General features: G+C 38.7%; 1 protein-coding gene across 24 annotated transcripts in view; it reads right to left on the bottom strand.

Moving 5' to 3' along the window:
- B3GALNT1 (beta-1,3-N-acetylgalactosaminyltransferase 1 (Globoside blood group)) overlaps positions 1-26,360 on the bottom strand; it is a 31,472-nt gene that overhangs the window by 2,152 nt on the left and 2,960 nt on the right. For 11 of the 24 annotated variants that reach the window (XM_019946153.2, XM_019946152.3, XM_033855430.2 and 8 more), the window contains 2 exons: positions 5,322-5,386; positions 2,668-2,760 (listed from right to left, as the gene is read on the bottom strand). The gene's annotated coding sequence lies outside the window, so the exon portion shown is untranslated. Of the gene's footprint in view, positions 1-2,667; positions 2,761-5,321; positions 5,387-16,940; positions 17,043-26,360 lie in introns of all 24 variants that reach the window. The other 13 variants (XM_033855433.2, XM_033855429.2, XM_033855432.2 and 10 more) reach the window with 3 other exon arrangements.

Genomic DNA, 26,360 nt, shown 5'->3' on the forward strand with positions numbered 1-26,360 from the left:
TCGAAGACCTGCTTAGCATGCCCCACCCAAAACACATTTTCAAATGATACCTGATCATCTACTTAAGGAAGAAGAGTTGGGAGAACAAAAGCTCCAAAGCAAAACCAAAAATCCTGACCTGAATCTACTTAACTTCATTTAACTAGAAGCAAACAGATACCAACAACCAAAAGTATATTTCAGCTTTTTACATCAAGACCAATGTTAAAAACATATCCTCAATTATTTGAGGAAAATTAATACTTCTTGTTTGACCTAACTGTTGAAATAATTCTTTACTTCTTTTTCATAATGGTAAAGAAGAGAAGCAGTTTGCTTTATTTTTTACTGTAGATTTATCTTGTAACTCCCCCATTACTCATCTTTTTCTGTCCCTCTGGATATCTAGAATAAAATCATTAATGCAAAGAGATATTATCAGCAACGTGTCCAAAAAAACCAAGGGTCTTTCTCAGCTGTGTGATCTGATGTGAATTCTAGCAAATCCGGAGTAAGAAAAACCCAACAGCTACAATTATTCACAGTGATCTGCTTGATATGGGATGAGATAAAGGTGGAGATGCTTCCCCTGAAAGGTCAGGCCTCTAAACACAAGAAGAGTAACCATCTCTGGAGTTTTCAAATGCACAAGACTATGAAACAGCTTTTACCTGCCCCAAATACCACCCCAGCCCCCTTTCTACCTCACTAGCTGAACTCAATGCTCAGTTTGGACAGCAAGTGCTTAAATTAAAGGCCTGTCCATAGTATGAGTTTTTGTGAGTTTCCCATTCTAAGCTTACTCCCATCTAATCTAATCTAACTTCCCTGTTCAGAAATCCTGCACCAGATCAGAATCATGGGATGGAACCTCCTAGAACACTTGCTTTTACAGGGAACTTCTAGCTGAGACAAGAAAACTGAGCTAGGAGACACGGTGCATTCACGGTCGCAGCCTCAGCTCTGCTTTGGATCCCAAGGATAAGGTTGGTTTACAATTCGGGATCCCACAGGGCTTTCCTGGTGCCATGATCGTGGGCCTCAGTCCAAAGACATTCATGTACTAAGTGTTTACTAGAACTTCAACATCCACAGACTGCACCAGGCACTAAGGAGGCCACAGGAAGAAGGAAATGGGAGGAGTGCAAATCCCAAGGCAACACGTAAACATGTCACAGCAATGTAGTACAGACTGTTTACATCAAATGCTAAAGAACTTCAGAATGAGGGACAGATCAACAACATGAAGGGCAGGTTGAGGAAGCTTCTGACCATGCCCTTTCACCCACAATCAACTGGGGGAGAGATCCTGGGAACCCAGAATTTGCTGTGGAGGGCATACATTAATGTCATTATATGGAAAGGCTGGTCTACCAAGGGTTCTACCTTGGGGCAATCTTAGGTCTTTGGACATACAGTTCTTCTGCCTCTTAATACATATAAAAATGACAGGATCTCAAGACTCTTTGTCCTTTCCCTCTGGCCATATCTTACCTGCCCTGATTACCTCTTGCTACAATATCCTTTCCTACCTCTAATGTTTTTTATATTTTAAGTCACACAGTACAATGGAATGTTTCGGCAAACTCTCTAGTTCGGTTTCATGTATATGTGTCTTGCCTTTCCACTTATATTCTACGACCTTGTCGGAAAGAACATTTTTCTTTTGACAAGAGTCAAAGTACAAGACAGAGACCTACAGCAAGAGTGCAATGAACACTGACCTGTCTGATGTGCTATTTCTATTTGTATAAATATAAAGTGTAGGTCTATCCATCCCACCCCATCCTTTCTCCCCCTTACTAGCCTTACACAGCTAGCTCCCAGAAAAAGCTGAAGCAGAATAGACCTAGAACGAGAATTATGGAAGGAATTAATATCTTCTTACACTTTCTCCTCACCTGGCTACTAGACACAGCACAACCCTCGGGAGCTCCATCTAATCTCAGCCATCGATGACCTGTACATTTATTGCAACTGTCATCAAATGGCAGTTTTACTTATTCTAACAAACTGGCACATTACAACAAATTTCGGACACATGGAAGGAAAGCATCTGAGTAAGGGGCTTCCTGTATAACTGCACACAGGCAATGGAGGCCCGGCTACTCTTCAATAATGGGAAGAACTCAAAAACAGCAAATCTTACTATAAAAGTTATCTTTTATGCATTCTACAAGCCACAGTTCATAAATGTGAAATTGTGTCTGTAGTTATGATGTCTACTGCTTATGGGCCTACGAAGAAAATAAAGTAGCAGCAAAAAGAACAGGAACTATCTATTCCAAAAGTGGCGGAAGGTCTTTCAAGGACTGGCTGGAACAGACTTCAGGTTACCCACAACACAGGTGGCTCCAAAGGCAGAGACCAGAGCCCACACCTAGTTCTGTCCTTTGCCAACCAGGGAGAGCTACGGGTATGTTATTTACCTCCGGAAGCCTCAGTTTCCTCATCTCTACAGAATGAAGATGTTAATACAGTGTGAATTAACAGATGGCCCGTGTCAGGTACGCAACAAACAGAGGCTATCGTCGTGAGCCGTGTTCTACGCTTTGCCGCTATTCCATCCTGTTTATGTTCACTAAATTTGATTTTTATTGTCAAAAGGGATTATCCTAAAGAAATAATCTTGATGAATTCTTCCTACTTGATGAATGTTTCGAAGCGTCAAAAGATTTTATTTCTTACCTTCTTGATTTATTTCTTCTGAGTGAAAGACCTTCAATTTCATCAACTGAACATTCAGTAGCAAGTAGTAGTCAAAAATAGTGCTTGAAATTTCTGTAAGATACATAAGAAACTTAACAGCATCTACTTATGGGTCAGGGAATTAGACGTCAAAGAGGGGAACGGAACCCCTTCCCCATTCCAATTTCTTTCTGAACATATGCTGAAATAAAACGTTAAAAAAAGCCCACGAATCCACAGAATTCAGAGAGTTCATGGGTTCATCAGGGAAGAAGAGCACTTGGTATTCAAGACGTAAAACCTCTAAGTCCTCACGTCAGATGGTGTCTTACGACATCCTACCACAGTTCCACTTCCCTGGATAAAGAACTCAGGGTCACTAAAAGAAGTGAAACACGAAACTTCTAAGAGACACTCTGCTGGTATCCTCTCTTTAATTCTCTGTTCCACACACATACACAGAAGGTAACCCTGACATAAGACTGTCAACTACCACTTCCCCATCCACTCCCTCCCCTTTGAACCTCTATCTCTACTTACAAATACCCAAGACACATTAGTAAACCGAAAACTATGAAGCACATCTCAATTCCTGCCATGCTTTAGGATGCTCATATATTGATTTTCATCAGTCAAATTTAAAAACCAGAACAGGATGTGACAAACAGGAAGGCACTGATGTGTATCACTCCTTATACCAAAAACACTCCAAATGGATTAAAGATTCAAATGGGAGAAAAATAAACTGCTAGGAGCACAGACACACAAAATATACAAATGAACATTTAACAGTTTCGAAGTGGGGAAGAACTTTTAGTTATCCCATCTAAGGAAACAACCCAGAACTCATAAAGGAAATTTTGATCAAATAAAAATTTCATAAAGTTCTTGAACAAGGTTGAAAAGCAAAAAAACAACGTGATAAAAAGCACAAACAAGGTTAAAAGATTAAAAAAAAAAGAGGGAAAAAATAAGATATTTATAATAATTTATAAGCCAAATAAGAGTTCATACAGCTTAATAAGAAATAGAAAGCAAAAAGAGAATAAACAGCCAAAGGGGAAGTTCTCAAAAGAATTACAAATGAATGATAAAACAAGAAAAGATATTCAAACTCACAAGTAAGCAGAGATATTGACAATAATCTCAAACTGGAAAATTAAGGGGGAAAAATGACAATACTTAGTTTGTGTGAGGAAAAGAGGCATTCTTGTGCACTTTTTGGAGAGATTTATTAAACATGTATCAAAGACTTGAATGTGCACACTCTTTGACCAATATCACTGCTAGCAATTTATCTTAAAGAAATAATCAGGCAACTGTGCATAATTTATAATATAAAAAATTATTTTAAAGTCTCCCAATAGGGAATTGGTTAAACAAAATTATGATACATCTATACAACGGTATACATTTATTCATTATATGCAATGATACTTAGCTATATTCTCTTGATATATTACTTAGTGAAAAATGCAGTAGCAAAATTGCATATGTAGTATGATTCTTTTTGAAAGATGAAAAGACAAGTCTCCAGAATCCACACAGCCACACCTGCAGAGCAAGATGTCTGGAAGGATGTGTCCCAATATGTCAATGGTTTCAATTCTATGGACTTCCTGGAAGATTTCTTTCTCTCTTTCTTTTATCATTTGGATTTTCCACACTATTTGTGTATTGTCTTTGTAAATAGATAAAAACAAAGTAAAAAAATTGGACTTCATGCTTGCGTATCTCAAAGTTCCAATGAATGGGAGTAACCCTAAGCTAGCAGTTAGGATCCCGAGTTTCACCTTATCTCAGTTCTTCTCCCAAGGTGTGAGCATGTACAATTCATGATATTTCTAGTAGGTATTATTCTCTTTTGTCTCAATAAATATTAACTAAGTACAGTAAGCAATGATTTTTAAAATCCATTCAAAACACTGTAATTCTAATACAACTCTAATAGGATGTATATTAGCTAATAATAATAGCATTACGTACACACACAAAACCGTTTATAAAGTATTTCAACAAATTTTATTAGTTCCCCCCAATAACCCTATATTGTGGGCCAACTGGTTTTACTGTACATATTTTACAGGTGAATTTTAGAGTTCAAGTAAAATGAAGGTGAAATAAAAACACTGTGAAATGGACTAGGACTTATAAAGTGCACAAACTCTAGCTAAAAGGAGTACCAAGGGAATGTATTTTAGTATGAAGAAAAATGAACTCAGGAGGAAGGAACAGAATTCAAGAAACAAAGGTAAGTAAAGAGATTATTGAAAGATAATGAAAACTAATAAATATACATAGTAAAAGAGAGAGAGAGAGAGAGAGAGAGCGAAGAACAAAAACTGTTTTTTGGTGTGGTTAAAAAAGTGAAACCAAAATACTACATAAAAATGATGTGGTTGCTTTAAAAAGAGTTTCATTTAATAATGTGTATTAACCTGTAGAGTGACGACCCTGAAAGAACAGATACTGAACATATACATTCCACACAGATTAAGAAATAAAAGAAACAAAGCAAGCTATCAACTCAACAGAGGGCAGGAAAAAAGGAAAAAAGCAGAGAAAACGCATGGCAAATGGAAAACCACAGAAGGAGGTGGCGAAAGTAAATTTAAATGCATCCGATATCAGAGTAAATATAAACGTAAACTCACCTACTGAAAAACAGACTCTCAGATTGGCTTAAAACTCTGCCATATACTACTTATAAGATACATGCCTAAAACAAAACAACACAAGAAGTTTAAAAATTAGGAAATTTTTTAAAAATCAGGAAAATGCCAATCAGAAATCTGCTGTAGTTATTTATTAACCTCATGTATTTAAATGAACAGCATTTAAAAGGGACAAGGAGATTTTGTTACTAATAAAAGGAACCAACATATACATTCCACACAGATCAAGATAATTTAACAATCATGAAGCTATAGAAACATAGAAACAGTCTCAAAATACATAAAGCCAACTCTGAAAAGTATGAGTACAAATGGGAAAATCTATAATCCTAACAGGAGATTTTTAACAAATCTCTCTAAATAACTAAATACATCAAGCAGAAAAAAATAAGGATGAAAGTGTTTCAAATAAAATTATTATTATTATTAATAGTCTTGATTTAGTACCTTTCATTCAATTAAAAAGAACAGGAATATTCTTTTCAAGACCACACGAAACATTTACTAAAAAACTGATCATGGGCTTCCTTGGTGGCGCAGTGGTTAAGAATCCACCTGCCAATGCAGGGGACACGGGTTTGATCCTTGGTCTGGGAAGATCCCACATGCCGCGGGCTAACTAAGCCCATGCACCACAACTGCTGAGCCTGCATGCCACAACTACCGAAGCCCACATGCTCTGGGGCCTGCATGCCACAACTACTGAGCCTGCATGCTGCAACTACTGAAGCCCGCATGCCTAGAGCCCATGCTCCTCAACAAGAGAAGCCACCGCTCGCTGCAACTAGAGAAAGCCCGTGTGCAGCAACAAAGACCCAGTGAGCCAAAAAAAACAAATATATAAAAATAAATAAAATGATTATACTAAAAAGAAAACTGATCATATTAGGTTACATAAGCTGTCTCCAAAATTCAAAACTTAATTTAACACAGGCCCCATTATCTGATCACAGTATTATTTCAGCTTAACTACCAAAACATATCTTGAAAAACACATAAACAGACAAAAAATCCTGTCAGGAAACTCAAAACCCTTACACACCCAACTTTTGTTTAATCCATAAACTTAAAGAGAACACCACAGTGGTAATCATAAAATACATGCAACTGAATACCAGCAATGTATAACATTTCAATGAGGAAGATATTATACCAGTCCCTTACTTGAAAATTACTGGGGGAGAAGACAAGTCAAATTTTTTCTCTTGTTGTTTTGTTTTAAAGAGTGATTTGTAGTTCAGGGAAGACAAATAGCTCCAAGTGAAAAGGAGAAGCTCTTCTTAATAGAAAACTGCCAATTATGAATGTAGATAGGATGACAGAATAAGAAAACTATCATGTTGCAACCTTTCATGAAATTACTGATTCAGGCAATGATTATCAATCAGAGTTTTAATCATCAAATGAAAGACTGATGGGGAATTATACATTGTATGGTACCAAAGTAACACCACAAAGATTACTTTTTACTTGTAAGGACTGAAAAAAATATAAAATTCACAGTGAAGGAATGCTACCACTCTCATCCATCATCAATCTCAGCATAAATAATGGAACAAACACATATTATGTGTCTCCAAATGAGATACAATGTGAAGTGTACATCCTAGCCAAAATGTTTAACTGGAATCTAATCACATTTTATATGAAATACAGAGAACAGAAGAACAAGCTAAGAACTCCACAGGGAAACACTCCAACAAACCCAGGAGGTGGGGTGTTCTATGGGACAACTAGCATGGTGTCTACAGCTAGTCAATCCCGTAAAACAAGGGATGCCTCAATATTAAAAGAGATTAAGAGACATACACAATTGCAGTGTATGATCCCAGACTGGATCCTGGAGAAACTGAAGACAATGTTGATATTAGGTGATGTGAAAAGGATTATTTATTTTGTTAGGTGTGATCATGTTAACTGGAAATGTTCCTGGGTAAATAAATGTGCTATATCCATACAATGGAATACTATTCAGCTGTAAAAAGAAACAAAGTACTGATACTTTGTTTGGCTATAACATTTTATTTAAGAATTCAGAACATGGGGATGGCTTCACTGGGGAATTTACCAAACATACAAAGAAGAACTTATACCAATCATTCTCAAACTCTTCCAAAAGACTGAAGAGGAGGGAACACTCCCAAAGTCATTCTATGAAGCCACTATCACCCTGATACCAAAATCAGACAAAGCACCAAAAAAGAAAATTACAGGCCAATATCTTTAATGAATATAGATGCAAAAATTCTCAACAAAATACTAGCAAACCAAATTCAAGAACACAAAAAAAAGATCATACAACATGATCAAGTTGGATTCATTCATCCCAGGGTCACAAGGATGGTTCAACGTATGCAAATCAATCAATGTGACACACCACATCCACGAAAGAAAAGACAAAACCATATGATCATTTCAACAGATGCAGAAAAGGCATCTGATAAAATTCAACATACATTCATGTTAATAACTCTTATCAAAGTGAGTATAGAGGGAACATATCTCAACATAATAAAAGCTATTTTTGACAAACCCACAGCCAACATAATACTTGGTAAAAAGCTTAAAACCTTCTCACTAAAATCTGGAAGAAGACGAGGATGCCCACTCTCACCACTTCTATTCAACGTAGTATTGGAAGTCCTAGCCATGGCAATCAGAGAAGAAAAAGAAATAAAAGGTATCCAAGTTGGAAAGGAAGATGTAAAAATTGTCATTATATGTAGATGACATGATACCATATATAAAAAACTCCACACAAAAACTACTAGAATTGATAAACAAACTCAGTACGTTAGCAGGATACAAAATCACCGTACAGAAATCTGTTGCATTTCTTTACACTAACAATGAAATGTAGAAAGGGAAAGTTTTTTTAAAATCCCTTATAAAATTGCATTAAAAAAGAAAAACACTTAGGAATAAACCTCACCAAGGAGGAGAAAGACTTATATATTGAGAACTATAAGACATTGATAAAGGAAACTGAAGCTGATTCAAAGAAATGGAAAGATATACCATGCTATTGGATTAGAAGAATTAATATTGTTAAAATGGCCATACTACCCAAAACAATCTGCAGATTTAATGTGATCCCTATCAAATTACACATGACATTTTTCACAGAACCAGAACAAATAATCCTAAAATTTATATGGAATCACAAAAGACCCAGAATTACCAAAGCAATCCTGAGAAAAAAGATCAAAGCTGGAGGCATAACTCTCCCAGACTTCAGACAATACTACAAAGCTACAGTAATCAAAACAGCATGGGCTTCCATGGTGGCGCAGTGGTTGAGAGTCCGCCTGCCGATGCAGGGGACACGGGTTCGTGCCCCAGTCTGGGAAGATCCCACATGCCGCGGAGCGGCTGGGCCCATGAGCCATGGCCACTGAGCCTGTGCATCCGGAGCCTGTGCTCCGCAACGGGAGAGGCCACAACAGTGAGAGGCCTGCGTACCGCAAAAAAAAAAACAAAACAAAAAAACAGCATGGTACTGGCACATAAACAGACATATGGATCAATGGAACAGAACAGAAAGCCCAAAAATAAACCTATACACCTATAGTCAATTAATCTTTGAAAGGAGACAAGAATATACAATGGAGAAAAGACAGTCTCTTCAGCAAGTGGTGTTGGGAAAGCTGGACAGCCTCATGTAAACCAATGAAGTTAGAACACTCCCTCACACCATACACAAAAAGAAACTCAAAATGGCTTAAAGACTTTATATATAAGATTTGACACCATAAAACTCCTAAAAGAGAACATAGGCAAAACATTCTCTGACATAAATTGTAGCAATATTTTCTTAGGTCAGTCTCCCAAGGCAATAGAAATAAAAGCAAAAATAAGCAAATGGGATATAATTAAACTTACAGGCTTTTGCAAAGCAAAAGAAACTATAAATAAAACAAAAAGACAAATTACAGACTGGGAAAAATATCTGAAAACGATGTAACTGACAAGGGCTTAATTTCCAAAATATACAAAAAGCTCATACAACTCAGTTACAAAAAAACAAACAACCCAATAAAAAAAATGGGCAGAAGACCTAAACAGACATTTCTCCAAAGAAAACATATAGCTGGCCAATAGGCACATGAAAGGATGCTCAACTTCACTAATTATTAGAGAACTACAAATCAAAACTACAATGAGGTATCACCTCACACTGGTCAGAATGGTCATTATCAAAAAGTCTACAAATAATAAATGCTGGAGAGGGAGTGGAGAAAAGGGAACCCTTCTACACTGTTGGTGAGAATGCAAACTGTTGCAGCCAGTATGGAAAGCCGTATGGAAGTTCCTTAAAAAACTAAAACTAGAGTTACCATATGATACAGCAAACCCGCTCCTCATCATATATCCTGAAAAAAACTCTAGTTTGAAAAGATACATGCACCCCAATGTTCACAGCAGCACTATTTACAATAGCCAAGACGTGGAAGCAACCCTAAATTTCCATTGACAGATGAATGGATAAAGAAAATGTGGAATACAATGGAAAGCTACTCAGCCACAGAAAAGAGTGAAATAATGCCATTTGCAGCAACATGGATGGACCTAGAGATTATCACATTAAATGAAGTCAGACAGAGAAAAACAAGTATCATATGGCATCATCTATATGTGGAATCTAAAATATGATACGAATGAACTTATTTACAAAACAGAAACAGACTCACCAACACAGAAAACAAACTTATGGTTACCAAAGGGGAAGGGGGATGTGGGATAAATTAGGAGTCTGGGATTAGCAGATACAAACTACAATATATAAAGTAAATAAACAAGTTCCTACTGTATAGCACAAGGAACTATATCCAATATCCTGTAATAAACCATAATGAAAAAGAATATTTATGTGTGTGTGTATATATATATTTACAGACACACACACACACACACATATATATAAGTGAATCACTTTGCTGTACACCAGAAACTAACACAACATTGTAAATTAACTACACTTCAAAAAAAAAAAAAAAGAATTCAGAAAATGGGTGAACCTAAAAAACATTATGCTAAGTAAATGAAACCCAACACAAAAGACCATATTATCATATGAAATGCCCCTATAGGCAGTAGGTTAGTGGTTACCTGGGGGTGGGTCCGTGACTGACTACAAATGGACACAAAGGATCTTTTTAGGGTAATGGAAATATTTTAAAATTTGACTGTGGTAATGGTTGCAGAACCCTGTAAATTTAGTAAAAATCATTCAGTTGTATAATTAAAATGAAATAATTATATGGTATGTAAGTCATACCTCAATAAAGCTGTTAAAAATTTTTTAAATTTAAAAAATATATTCCTATTTTTAAGAGTCATACACTGATATACTTAGGAGTAGAATGTCACAACATCTATACCTAATTTAAAATATTTCAGTAATAAAAACTAAAGAGAGTTAAGAAAAGAAAAAAATTCCCTCTCTCATGTATTTCTGGTAGAGTAAAAAGTGGTAACACCTCTATGGAGGGCAGTTTGGAAATACATACTTATACAAATTACAAATACTTTTATTATTTTATCAGTAATTTTGTTCCTGAAGTTTATTTCAGATACAGGTGCATATGTCCAAAATGATGCATGTATATAAGGTTATTGGCTGCAAAATTGTTTGTAACAGTAAATAATTAAAAATAAGCCAAGGGATCACAATGAGAGATTTCATATATAAACCATGATACATCCACCCAATAGAAAACTTTACAGCAGTTAAAAAAAAAAAGAATAAGGATGTTCTCTAAGTACTGACATGGAAAGATTTCTAGAATACATCAAGTGAAGAAGATATAGAACAATGTTTATAATATGTTAACTTTTGTGTTAGAAAGGAATACAAAATAAAACCAATATTTGTATGTACATATGAAAAACAGTGGAAAGACACACAGAGTGGACAGAGAGGAATGCGGTGGATAAGAAAGAAAGGTGAGAGCACTCCTTTTTATACTACTTTGTTATACTACTTGGCATCACTTTGTTATATTACTTAGTAATATCACTTTGTTATATTACATTGTTACCTATATATTTTTTTAAATATTATTTTGACTCGAATACATTAAAATTCAAAACAATGAAAACAAAAATTTTCCCTCCTCATTTAAAAAAGTACTACATATGAAAATGCACTAGGTATTACTAAAACAATCCTTACAGAAAATTAACTTTTAAAAATAATGTACTTTTTTAGGACTTCCCTGGTGGCACAGTGGTTAACAATCCGCTTCCCAATGCAAGAGACACGGGTTCGATCCCTGGTCCAGGAAGATCCCACATGCTGCAGAGCAACTGAGCCCGTGCACCACAACTACTGAGCCTGTGCTCTAGAGCCCGCAAGCCACAACTACTGAGCCTGAGCGCCACAACTACTGAAGCCCACATGCCTAGAGCCCATGCTCTGCAACAAGAGAAGGCACCGCAATGAGAAGCATGCACATCGCAACAAAGAGTAGCCCCTACTCGCTGCAACTAGAGAGCCCGTGCACAGCAACGAAGACCCAATGCAGCCAAAAATAAATTTATAAAAAAAGAAAAAAGAAAACATAAAAATAATGCACCTTTTTTAAAAAGTAGAATTACTTTATGTATTTTTTGTATCCATGTGATATATTTTTTGTATCCATGTGATTTTTTTTTACTGGCTTATAATTTACATACAGTAAAATTCATCCATTTTGTTGTACTGTTCTGTAAGTTTTGACGCTTATGTAACCACCAGCACAATCAAGATATGAAACAGTTCCATCACAACAAACATTCTACTGGTGTCCCTTTGTAATCAATCCTTCCCCCAACATGCAGGCAACCACTGATGTTTTTCATCCCTATATTTTTGCCTTTACCAGAATGTCACATAAATGAAATGATATGTTATGCAGAGTTTTTAGTCTGTCTTCTTTCATCAGCATTAACAGATAACATATTTTAAAAAAAAGATTGAAAATAAATGATCTGAGTATAAGAAATTTTAAAAATTCCTATGTTATTACTAAGAAAATAAAAGGAATAATAAAGATAAAACAGAAAATAATGAAAAACAAAAAAACCAACACAGGTGATTATTAAAAAAAAAAATTAGGAATAGAAAGGAAGTTCCTTAACCTATTGAAGAAACCATAGCAAACTTAATGATGAAACTTCAGAAGTATTTCCATTAAAGTCAGGAAAAAGACAAGGATGCCCACTATCACTTCTACTATTCAGTGTTTTTCTAGTGACCCTTACTATCCCCTAAACAAGAAGAGGAAATATGATATAAAAATTGTCAAGGAAGAGAAAAAACTGCCCTTATTTTCATATTATATAATCATCTACATAGAAAACTCAAAGGGAAAAAGATGACATGAAAGAACTAACAGGTTTTTTTTTTTTTTTGTGGTATGCAGGCCTCTCACTGTTGTGGCCTCTTCCGTTGTGGAGCACAGGCCCCGGACGTGCAGGCCCAGCGGCGATGGCTCATGGGCCCAGCCACTTCGCGGCATGTAGGATCTTCCCGGACCAGGGCACGAACCCGTGTCCCCTGCATCTGCAGGCAGACTCTCAACCACTGCGCCACCAGGGAAGCCTGAACTAACAAGTTTACCAAGATGCTGGATATAAGCTTACATACAAATCAGAAACATTAAAACAATAAATAAAATTAAAATCTAACACGAAAAACACAATAGCAACAAAAACTACAGCGTCAAATAAAGGTAACAAAAGATGTGCCGAACACTGATGTAGAAAACTTAAAAAATTTCTGAAGAGTATAAAAAAGATGTGAATAAACAAGAGAGATAACATGTTCGGGGATAAGAAAACTCCAATGTAAGATTCCACTTCCCCAAACTGATCAATAAATTCATAGGATTATGAAAGGAACTTAATGATCTAGGAATAACCACCAAAATTTTGAGAACAAAGAATGAAGCTGGTGTTCGGGTGGATTTGGTGTTATCAAATATTTTGCAGAGCTCAGTAATTAAACCAGAGGAATAGAACAATGTATTAAACAGCTGGATAACAAGACCAGAAATAAACCCACCCATCCATAGGGACTTGAAAAATGGCAGAGATGGCTCTTCAAACCAATGGGGAAAGGATTCAATAAACTGTTTTGGAATAAATCTGGAAAAAATAAAATTATATTCATATTTCCAAAATAAAATACCGAGTCGATAAAAGAATTAAATGTAAAAAAAGCAAAACTAATACCACGATAAGAAATACAGAATAGATTTGTGACCTTAGCATGGGGAAAGTCTTTGTAAACAAGTCACAAAAAGCATATCCCATAAAAGAAAGGTGAAAGAGACTGGGTCACAACAAAATATAAAACTACTTATAAGACAAGACACCATAAACACAGTTAAAGGATGAGCCACATGGGACTTCCCTGGTGGTCCAGTGGTTAAGACTCCATGCTTCCACTGCAGGGGGCGTGGGTATGATCCCTGCTCAGGGAACTAAGATCCTGCATGTCACGTGGTGCCACCAAAAATAATAAAATAAAATAAAATATTTTTAAAAAATTGATGAGCCACAGGCTCAGAGAAGATATTTACAACAAGTAAAAACAAAGGACTGGATATATATTCATTATATAATATATATTTGTAATAATCTGCTGTCATTTTCTGTTTATATGAAGTTTATATAAAACTTACAAATCAAAAGGAAAATGAGTGACATGAACAAGAAGCTCACAGAAGAGGAAATAAAGAGCGGCCAACGGACATGAAAAGAGGGTTGATCTCAAAAGTAATCAGGGAAATGCAAATTAAAGTCAGATACAACATTTTTAAACCATCAAAAAATCTCAAAGTTTAATATTAATCAGGTACTGGAGTAAATGCTATTTGTCACACACTGTGAAGCACAAACTGTTGCAGCCCCTCTGGTAAGCAATAGGGCTGCAACTAGCAAAACTGAAAACCAGTCACTCCTCTTCTGGGAACACACCCTAGAAAAACTCTCATACGTGTACACATGTGGAGACATGTACAAGCGTGCTCATTAGGGGGACTACGAAAGTGGAAAATTCGAGGTAACCTAATTGTCTATCCATAAGATAACAGATAAATAAAACCTGGTCTGTCTTCCAGTGGAATCCTACAAGATAGTTACTGGATCTGTACATAGTGTATCAATTTGAAAATAAAAAGTTGAGTAAAAAATACAAGTTGAATGATTACACATATATAAAATACACCATTTAGATAAACAGTTTTAAAGCACACACAAGAAACGGTAAGCTTTCAGAAGCAGCTATAAAACTATTTTTTAAAGGGACCGCAGGAACACCTTCCACACTAAGCAGTGTGGGTGTCACTGTGAAAGAATGAAGGGTGTGTGTGGGGAAAACGGGAAAAAATAGATTAGACACAAATACTCTAAAATATTAGCAGTTGTTAATTCAGGGTGACAGAAAAATAGGCCTTCTCTTATATTTATAGCTTTCTTTGTAATTTAAATTTATCAAAACAGGAAAAGCAGCATAATAAAAATGCAGTAGGATGGCTCACCCTCAATCTTGTCTGCAGCACTTAATGGCTGTGTGACCTTGGAGAAGTTAACTTCTCAAAAGTGTCTCCTTCCAGATATAAATCATCAATACCAATTTACTTACTGTGAGGTTTATGTGGAGGACATGAATTAACCAGTCAGCACTAGGGCACTCTGTAGTTTCTGAAGTTAAACGACATTCAGCCACGCACATAAATGCACACACTATGAGGGCACAGAAATCAAGCTGGCCTAGCCTGAGATCTGGGATTGGCTCATTCCCTGACAGTGGGACCACAGGACTTCTTAGGAAGGCTGAACAGGAGGCTTTGTGAACCCTGACACTGTTCTAAATCCCATGTCCCAGGGGAGGGACAGAAAGAAAAACCAAAAACATCAATGCATAGAAAAATATAAAAAGGCCCAATATGGACACTGTTATTTTATTACTGACTTCTTAAATAATAATGTCACATAGCACCGTCAACAAATAAATTATATTTATAATTTAAAAATAATTTTCATTTTATAAAAAATAAACTTGTGATTGTATTATTACCTGCACACGCATTCACCAACTAGATTCTAAATAATTTACATTAAGCAAACCATCTTCTCTGTCTTACAAGTTTAGCACAATGCTGGGTGCACAGCAGGCCACCAGTAACTATTGTTGATTTGGGGGCTGATCAACAACAGCTGAAGAAACATCTCAAATAATAGAAAAGCCCAGAAAACCTACAGAGACAAAACAGTTGTCAGCTTCCGGATTTATTAAGCGTGCAAGTGCTTTAACCATCAAATGAAATCACTGTCCTCAGAGAAGGAACCAACATCTCAGTTATTAAGCACAGAACTTTATGGCAGCCAAAGATGGCTGCATTTGTGTCTTATCTACAGGTGTTACAGAGCCTCAAAAGGGCTGTGGACCAAAAAACTGGAAATCATTCAAATTATTATTTTTTAATGGAGGGCTTTTCAGAGTTTTTAATGTTAATGTACATGCTCTGAGAAGAGGATATATTACGCAATGTTTCTCAAACTTCACTGAACACAGAACCTATTTTAAGTTTCAGAGCCTCTGGCAGGACTAGAATTCCGCACTTTGGGAAATGCTATCCTAGAATATCTTTGTATTCACTGAATCACGAAACTAATTTTGATGATTTAATAAATAAATATTTAAGTAGTAGTTTGAAGTAAAAAAGGAAACCCAAAAAACTAAACAAACTGGTTTAACTACTTTGGAAAATTTTTTAGTGTTATTCACTAAGATATAACATACATGTACCCAATGACACGGCTACTACACTCTCAGGCAGAACACTCAACAACGTGTACGTCCATAAGGACATCAAAAAATGTTCACTAAAGTTTTTAATAGCACACTATTCATGAGAGCCCCAACCTGGAAACAACCCACAGTAGAAGAAAGAAATTTAGAGAATAGCACATTATACAAAATGAAAACGAACAAACTACATCCTCACATGACATCATGGAGAATCTCTCAACCATAAGGTTGAGCTAAAGAAGCCAGGTACATAAAGAACAGACACTATAATGCGATTTATACAAAGTTGAAAAGCAGGCAGAAGTAATCTAAAGCATTAGAATTCAGGACACTGGTAACTTCTGGGGAGAAGGAGGAAATATAATTGGGAGAGACTGGAGGGGACCTTCTGGGGTGTTGGCCATGTGCTGTTTCTGTACCTAGATGGTAGCTACAGGTGTGTTCACTCTGATAATTTATCTTCTAACTTGCACACTTTTCTTTCTGCATGCCATACTTCAACAGAAATGTAAAAAGAGCTTGGCAGTCCAATCAATTATCTGTTTATTCAGATACTATGTGCAATCAGTGTAGGCAGGTGTCCACACGATGTGCTGGCCCTGGATGCCCCAGCTATGGGAAGAGGACCAGGTACTAAGCCATGTCATCTTCAAGAGAGCCCACGAATTAAGGAGCTTTAAAGACCTTTACTGTTCACATTTCACAGGTGAGGAAACTAAGGCTTAGAAAGAGTCAGTAACTTGCCCAAAGTTACAGGCTGTAAGTGGTAGAGACAAAAATCAAACAGGACTCCAAACCTCATGTTCTTGGCCACCGCCCTTCCTATCCTGGGGAGTCTGCTGCAGCCCTCTTGACCAGAGCTGTTCTGAGTGGGGTTTAACTTCTTGCAACCATTGAACCTTGAGACAAACAGTAAAGCAGCATCACAGCCTTACCATCTTTACACAGAAACACTCAAGATTCACATTCTCAAAATCTGAAATATGAGTTACTAACAACAGTAATGAATAGTAACTAATAATTCATGCAGGTATGGACCTTTTATTTTGCATCAAAAACATGCAGGGCACAAGAAAATAAACTGGGGAGTGGGCAGAGGGATCAGCTCAAATGCAAGGGCTCTAGAGAAATGGAAAAGAAAATAGAAAAGAAATAGAAAAGTTCAGTTACAGCAATGGTACAATTATTTAAGCAAAAATAACCTGATATTCTTTCCTGGGGTGCAAAAATGTTGGTTATTTTCTACAGAGTGAAAGTAAATTTAATTATTTAAAAAATATATAAAATGTTTCTAATTGCAAATGTAATACATGTTCATCAGAGAACTGTGAATGCAAAAACAAAGCACAAAGATAATAAAAGCTGAAAGATAATGTTAACATTTTTTTTTTTTGGCTGCACCATGCAGCATGAGGGATCTTAGTTCCCAGACCAGGGATCAAATCCGTGCCCCAATTTTTTTCCTTTTTATGGCTGAGTAATATTGCATTGTATATATGTACCACATCTTCTTTATCCATTCCTCTGTTGATGGACATTTAGGTTGTTTCCATGTCCTGGCTATTGTAAATAGTGCTGCAATGAACATTGGGGTGCATGTGTCTTTTTGAATTATGGTTTTCTCTGGGTATATGCCCAGTAGTGGGACTGCTGGGTCACATGGCAGTTCCATTTTTAGTTTTTTAAGGAACCTCCATACTGTTCTCCATAGCAGCTGTATCAATTTACATTCCCACCAACAGTGTAAGAGGGTTCCCTTTTCTCCACACCCTAATGACTGTCATACAGAGTGAAGTCAGAAAGAGAAAAACAAATATCGTACATTAACCCATATACGTGGAAACTGAAAAAATTGGTATAGATGATCTTATTTACAAAGCAGAAATAGAGCCACAGACGTAGAGAACAAATGTATGGATGCCAAGGGGGAAAAGAGGGGGTGGGATGAATTGGGAGATTGGGATTGACATATACACACTATTGATGCTATGTATAAAATAGATAACTAATGAGAACCTACTGTATAGCACAGGGAACTCTACTCAGTGCTCTGTGGTAACCTAAATGGGAAGGAAATCCAAAAAAGAGGGGATATATGTATACATATAGCTGATTCACTTTGCTGTACAGTATAAACTAACACAACACTGTAAAGCAACTATATTCCAATAAATATTTAAAAAAAAAAAAACATAAGGAACTCTTACAACCCAACAGCAAAAAAAAAAAAAAAGATCCAATTAAAACATGGGCAGGGCTTCCCTAGTGGCGCAGTGGTTGAGAGTCCACCTGCCGATGCAGGGGACACGGGTTCGTGCCCCGGTCCGGGAAGATCCCACATGCCGCGGAGTGGCTGGGCCCATGAGCCATGGCCACTGAGCCTGCACGTCCGGAGCCTGTGCTCTGCAATGGGAGAGGCCACAGCAGTGAGAGACCCGCGTACCACACACACAAAAAAAAAACATGGGCAAAAGACTTGAATAGACATTTTTCCAAAGAAGATTTACAAAAGGCCAACGTGTATATGAAAAGGTGTTCAGTATCACTAATCATCAGGGAAATACAAATCAAAACCACAATGAGATATCACCCTACACTTGTTATCTCTTGTGTGTTTTTCATGGTAGCCATTCTAACAGGTGTGAGGTAAGAGGCCCACGTACTGCAAAAAAAAAAAAAGAAAACATCCTGCCATTTGTAACAACATGGATGGACCTTGAGATCATTAGGCTAAGGGAAATAAGTCAGAGAAAGACAAATACTGCATGGTCTCACTTATATGTGGAATCTAGAAACATTTAATTCATAGAAACAGTAGAATGGTGGTTTCCAGGAACTAGGGGGTGGGAGAAATGGGGAGATGTTGGTTAAACGGTACAAACTTCCAATTATAAGAATGTGTCTGGGGAATCTAATGTACAATGTGTGGACCATTTAACAATAGTGTATTGTTAGTACTTGAAAGTTGCTAAGAGAGTAAATCTTAACTGTTCTCACCACAAAAAAACAAAAACAAAAAACAACCCACGACCCCTGCAGTGGAAGCACAGAGTCCTAACCACTGGACTGTCAGGGAAGTCCCACAACGTTAACATTTTTGATGAAGATCTATCAAGCCTGTCTCTCCTCAGGAAAACATAAGCCCCCATCCCACCAGCTGCCACTGCCCTCATCCTATCCCTGTTTCAGCCACAAGGGCTTCCTTTCTGATCCCTGACTGCGTCAAACTCTTTCCCTCCCTCAGGGAGCCTGCCCTTGTTCCCCCTCTAACTCAAAAGTTAGAGGTTCTTGGAAAGTCTGGCTCCTTCTCATGCTTTAGGTCTCAGCAAAATGTCATTTAGGATAGTCCTTTCCTGGCCCCTTATCTCAAGTAGTTCCCCCAGCCCCTATCTTCTATCACATTCCTATCACATATCACATTCACATTATTCTCCTCTAAGCCCTTAACCCTACCTGGAATTCTTCGCCTGTTTGTTGTCTGTTCCCTTCACAAGAATGTAAGTTCATGAAGGAAAGGTCTTGCCCATATTGTTCAATGCCATATGCCCAGAGCCTAGCACACAGTAGGTGCTTGATGGATATCTGAATATTGTACAAATGGTCTGGTAATGTGCTTTTATCCACTTAACATATTACGAAAATATTCCCAAGAATAAACTGACTCCAAAAGTAAATTCCTGAGTTTCTGTTAGACTATGCTTACTCTTCTTCAGCTATTTTCTAATACAAAGCCTTATTCTAATAGGCTGCACTGATTCTGATAATGTTCATTTAAAAATAAAAGGTCCAGACAGGAAAAAACAAACACACAAACAAACAAACAAAAAACAAATTTCAATGAAATTCTGGGCCCAAGCATGGTAGATTCAGAGTCATCCAAGGCGAAAACATAAGCTAACTATTAAAGATAATTACTGGAAACTCCCTGGCAGTCCAGTGGTTAGGACTCCACACTTCCACTGCAGGGTTTGATCCCTGGTTGGGGAACGAAGATCCTGCCCGTAAGCAGCCAAAAAAAAAAAAAAAAAAAAAAAAAGATAATTACCAAACTGCTGCCAGTTGTGCAACATTCTGACTACTTCTGCATAAAACATGATATTACAAAGAAGTATAAATCCTAATTGCCTAAAAAAGGTTCTATGCATATAGGGTTTAATATAAAATGATAGGACTTCCCTCGTGGCACAGTGGTTAAGAATCCACCTGCCAATGCAGGGGACATGGGTTCAATGTCTGGTCCAGGAAGATCCCACATGCCGCAGAGCAACTAAGCCCGTGCGCCACAATTACTAAGCCTGTGCTCTAGAGCCCGCGAGCCACAACTACTGAAGCCCGTGCCCCTAGAGCCCGTTCTCCGCGACAAGAGAAGCCACCACAATGAGAAGACTGCGTACCACAACAAGGACCCAATGCAGCCAAAAATAAAATAAATAAATTTATTTAAAAAATACATATCCTTGGGCTTCTCTGGTGGCGCAGTGGTTGAGGGTTCGCCTGCCGATGCAGGGAACATGGGTTCGTGCCCCGGTCCGGGAAGATCCCACATGCCGCGCAGTGGCTGGGCCCGTGAGCCATAGCCACTGAGCCTGCGCGTCGGGAGCCTGTGCTCCACAGCGGGAGAGGCCACAACAGTGAGAGGCCCGCATACCGCAAAAAAAAATACATATCCTTGAAGAAAATTTCCCTAGTAGTACCCTCTGAAACTGAACACATTAATTCATAAACAATGCAATATAAAATTCTGTCATTCTTACCTCCTCCAATTATATTAGAAACAGGCAGAACCAGTGATGTCTGACCACTACTTCTCTCTTCCCTTTTCTTTCTTAAGCCAGTGGTTCTCAAACTTTATTGCATATTATCATCTCTTGGAGAACTGTTATTGTTTTATTTTATTATTTTTTTTTCTTTTTGCGGTACGTGGGCCTCTCACCGCTGGGGCCTCTCTGCAGTACAAGGCATCCTTCCTGACTTGTTTTTATCTCTCTAGTCTGATGTCTTCATAGTTTCCTCCATGTAGTGAAGCACCTCTGTTCTTCCCCAGGGATAAAGAGTTGACAAAGCTAAACCACAAACTTAAAAAAAGGGAAATCCTAAATGCAAACACAGTTCAATCTCCAAGCAAATCATGCTCAGCTCTTTCTAATTCTCACCCAAACAATTTTCAACAAGTCTCTTCCAAGTACACTTTTCAGGAAGGGCGGAATTGCTGAGGGGGAATAATGTTAGTGAGTTTATATTCCAAATAACTCTGAATAAGCTCCCACACTTCTGTAAACATTAGTGAACACTTCGACACAGAAGCAGTGGCCATCAGGAGCCAGCAGGGTCGCTAAGAAAATTTCACCTGACTAACCTCATCTCCATATTCAAAAGGGTTCCTTGACCAGAAGATCAAGGGAAGCCTTAGATAACACACAAGAATTAAGCTTCTCTGAAGATGGCAGTGCACTGAAAGGTCCCTCTGAACAAAATGGAAAAAGCTGAGTCCAGTGGCAGTGCCTAGATGGTTCAAAATCAGCTGATCCATCTTGGCCAGTGGCTTTTTCACAGCCAGTCTTTTGTTCAACACACGCCTCTTGGGCGCAAGCTAGAACTGTGAGAATACAGTACTGACCAAAACAGCCAAAGACCTGTCCTCCCATTTATGTTCTAAGGCTGTTAGAGCATGTTTGTCAACCTGGGAGAAAATCTCTAGGGTTTAATCACACGCCTATCTTTAGCCTTTTCCTGTTTAACACTTCTTATGAAAGACAAATGAATATGGGTTTATTCAATTTTGAAGGCAAGGCAAAGCAGGAAAAAATAGCAAATTCATTAGAAGATATAATTGCAATCTAAAAAGCTTTCAACAGGTTAGAATAGAGCCAAAGCAACATGAAATCTGATGGGAAAAAATTTACTGTCCTATATCACAGTTCAAAAAACCAACTGCATAAGAGAGGATGGGAGACCATTTTAACACCCGTCTAAGTTAGGAAGACCTAAAGGTTTTAGTTGAGTATGAATTCAGTATGAAGAAAGGTGATGGTGTAAAGGAATAACTGGAGACTCGGGAAACAAGGATTCTAGTTCCAGTGGCTGGGGGAGGGGGCAGGTTACTGGATTTAGGGAGTTGCTTCTCTCATCAGAGCCTTTAAGGGATTGGGCCAGGATAACTCTCAGATCCCATCTAGCTCCACCATAACAAAGATAATGCTCACTTCTGTACACTGCTGTGTCCCCAGCACCTAGCACGGAAAGCATTCCCCAGGTGCTTGTAAATGAATGGCAGTGCTAACAGAAATCCTACAGGTTAGTACCATAATGTGCCTCCCTCCCCCAGCTCACACACTAAAACTCCTAACACACTCTTGGGTTCAAGAAAGAGAAAGGAGTCTGGGCAAAAGGGATCATAAACCCATAGCCACATATATGTTCCATTTTAAAAGGATCCTTGGCAAGTTAGATTTACAGTTGAGAGGAAGGTTAAGGGGTTGGTTTCTCAACTCCCATAATAAGAATTGGATGAAGTAGTGGCTGAAGGAACTGAGGAATGTTCTGTTCTGGGGAAAACAAAAGCTTAGAAGGGCCATGGTAGATGCTTTCAGATATTTTGAACAATACGTCAGTGTAACTCCAGAAGGCAAACGGAAGTCCAAAGATAAAAATCAGTGGGGTACTTCCCTGGTGGCACAGAGGTTAAGAATCCTCCTGCCAATGCAGCGGACACAGGTTCGAGCCCTGGTCCCAGAAGATCCCACATGCCACGGTGCAACTAAGCCCGTGTGCCGCAACTACTGAGCCAGCGCTCTAGGGCCCGCGAACCACAACTACTGAAGCCTGCGTGCCTAGAGCCCGTGTTCCGCAACGAGAAGCCACTGCAATGAGAAGCCTACGCACTGCAACGAAGAGTAGACCCCGCTCACCGCGACTAGAGAAAGCATGCACCGCAATGAAGACCCAACGCAGCCAAAAAAAAAACCAGTGGGAAGGTTCAGTATAGATTACTAGAATGGGCTGCTCCTCACCAACAGAAATCTTCAAGCAGCTGGCAGGAATGTTACAAAGGTTAATTCCTCACTGAGTTTTAAGTTATTTTAGATAACTTCTAAGGTCCCTTCCAACTCCAAGATTCCATGACTCTGTTATTCATATTTAAAATGTAGTATACAGAAAAGGTTTGGGACTTCCCTGGTGGTCCAGTGGTTAAGAATCCACCTTCCAATGCAGGGAACGCCGGTCGGATCCCTGGTCAGGGAACTAAGACCCCACATGCCGTGGGGCAACTAAGCCCGTGCGCTCTAGAGCCCACACACCACAACTAGACAGGAGCCTGAGTGCTGCAACAAAGATCCTGCAACTAAGACCCAATGCAGCCAAATAAATAATTTTTTAAAAACCTTTAAAAAGAAAAGGTTTCATTTTGCATAAAATTTTTAAATTGTTCCATTTTTAAGAATGAATCTGAAGTATTCAATGAGTTTAAGAAACCCCCCCATATGAAGCATAACTCTCTGTGGTTGTTATACAGTTTTAGGTAGACAGTGAGTATAAATACCTAATGCTCCATTATTATTTCCCCATTCTGCCCTTGCATCCCCGGCTGGCTGCAGTGACACCACCCTCAGATATTCCGAGATGTATGGGAGAATGCCCTTCATTCTAGCCTCATTAAAATGGAAACCTCCAGCCTCTTGCGTGTTGAGGTAGAAGACACCTGGGTTTTTAAAAACCTATTTTAAAAACACATATCATATACCGTTTGCAAACAAAGTATTTTATTGTAGGAATAACAATATATGGGAACACAGCGCTCTGCAACCATGGGCTCCACTAACTTTGGATCAAAAATATTTTTTAAAAAAATTCCAGAATGTTCCAAAATGCAAAACTTCAATTTGCCATGTATGCTGGCAACTATTTACATATCACTTACATTGTATTTACAACTAACATAACTAAACGTTATGTTTTACATAACATTTACATTACATTAGGTATTACAAGGAACCTAGTGATGATTTAAAGTATATGAAGGATGTGCATGGATTATATGCAAATGCCATGCCATTTTAGGGACTTGAGATGGATTTTGGTATCTGAGGGAGTCCTAGAACCAATCCCCTGCAGATACTGAAGACAACTGTATTTTATAGATTTCTGGGCTTGCGGCATGTAGGATCTTTAGGCTGAGAAAGATGAGGAGAGGCCAAAGGTAGTAGAACATGACAAGGAAAATTTATTTGAGATTTTCTCTTTGCTCTTGCCTTATCTGCACTTGCATCCAACCCACACAAAAAAATGTACTCTTTGTAATAAGTTAGACTTTTTTTTTTTGCGGTACGCGGGCCTCTCACTGCTGTGGCCTCTCCCGTTGCGGAGCACAGGCTCCGGACGCGCAGGCTCAGCGGCCATGGCTCACGGGCCCAGCCGCTCCGCTGCATGTGGGACCTTCCCGGACTGGGACACGAACCCGTGTCCCCTGCATCGGCAGGCAGACTCTCAACCACTGCGCCACCAGGGAAGCCCAATGAGTTAGACTTTTAAGCAGGGTGTTTTTTTTTTAAGGTTAACTGGACTCTTGGGCTTAAGTCTGTATCACTTCTACAGCAATTTACAAAGCACATTTCACAACATGGTAAAATGGGTATCACTATCTCATTTTTCAGAGACTGGTGCAGCCCAGGTACAAGGAGACCTGGAACCCAAAGTTAGGTTCAACTCCAACTGCTGTGCTCCGCCTCCAGAGCACAGTGCCTGTAGAAGAGCCCAACCTCACACCCAATCCCATAGCCTCTTGAGATTCCTGGGTAGGGAGCAAAGAGTACAACAAAAGTGGACTCACTCTGCCCTGAGTGGTAGGCAGTCTGAGGGAGCCATGTGACAGAGCGGCCTATGGGAAGAGGCAACAGGATAACCAGGTTCAGAGAAGCTAGGAAAACTGGAGCAGAGCAAAGATGACACAAGTCAGGCAGAGGAGCACCAAGGCCGCCTTGAGAGCTGGGCTGCCTGTCTCTGTTTTGCTACAAACAGCTTTACTCATTGGAGGAAGAGGACAGTGCAAGCTGCTCTAGTTAACACTTCTTCCCATTGTTGCCCTAGGTGAGTAGTATTACAGATCTTTGTCATTCTTGTCTGTTAAGCTAAGTTAGTGCTTCCCTTGTCCTTAGCTATTTGAATGTATTTCATTCAGTCATTCGATATGCCAGACATGTGTTACAGGCTAGGCTGCCTGGCCCTCAAGTTGCTGACACCATGCAGAGCATGGACAGTCATGAAAAGGTTCATGACTCCAAGTTTTAGATTGAACATTATGAGCAAAGCCCACCTGGAGAAGATGGAGGGACACCCCCCCCCCAGCCCCAGCTCAAATGTCTCCAAACCTGCGGCCACCGGACATGACAAGGTGCTGAGTTTGCACTCTCAGAATGTGTAGATGCCCGCCAAAGTGCAAATTATACAAATTATATCAGTTTAGAGAATGAAACTAATACTGAGATAAGAGTTGATTATAATTTTTTCTCTCAACAAGTGGGTAACTCTGTTCTTGAAAACAAATTCTGTTACCGAAATAATAGCCAAATATAGCTCCAGATAAGAGACATGGTTGGAGCCCTCACTGTCATGCTGGTAGTAGGTGGTTGCAGACTTGTGAAATGTTTAACGGGAGCAGTACTTCCTTAATTCAAACTTAAAAGAGCCTACTTAAAGTGCACTGATTTGGAGGTTAGCAGAAATCTATGTTCTAGCCGAGGAGTGGGCAAATTTTTTAAAAGTAAAAGGCTAGGGCTTCCCTGGTGGCGCGGTGGTTGAGAGTCCGCCTGCCGATGCAGGGGACATGGGTTCGTGCCCCGGTCTGGGAAGATCCCATGCGCCGCGGAGTGGCTGGGCCCGTGAGCCATGGCCGCTGAGCCTGCGCGTCCGCAGCCTGTACTCCGCAGCGGGAGAGGCCACAACAGTGAGAGGCCCGCGTACCGCAAAAAATAAAAATAAAAAAAATAAAAGGCCAAATGGCAAACATTTTCTGTGGGCCACATGGTCTCTATCCCAGCTATCTGATTCTGCCTTTGTAGCGAAAATGGAGCCGTAGACATTATTAAACATATAGATGTGACTGTGCTCCAATAAAACTATTTTCAAAATAGGCTGCTGGTCTGAAAGTGTTTGTCTAGCCCCATGAAATGGCATCTCAGAACAGCAACAAAACCTCCTAAGGTCTCTCTTCTCTATGTTTC

Source organism: Tursiops truncatus, chromosome 4 (genome assembly GCF_011762595.2).
Source record: "Tursiops truncatus isolate mTurTru1 chromosome 4, mTurTru1.mat.Y, whole genome shotgun sequence".
Classification (NCBI taxonomy): domain Eukaryota; kingdom Metazoa; phylum Chordata; class Mammalia; order Artiodactyla; family Delphinidae; genus Tursiops; species Tursiops truncatus.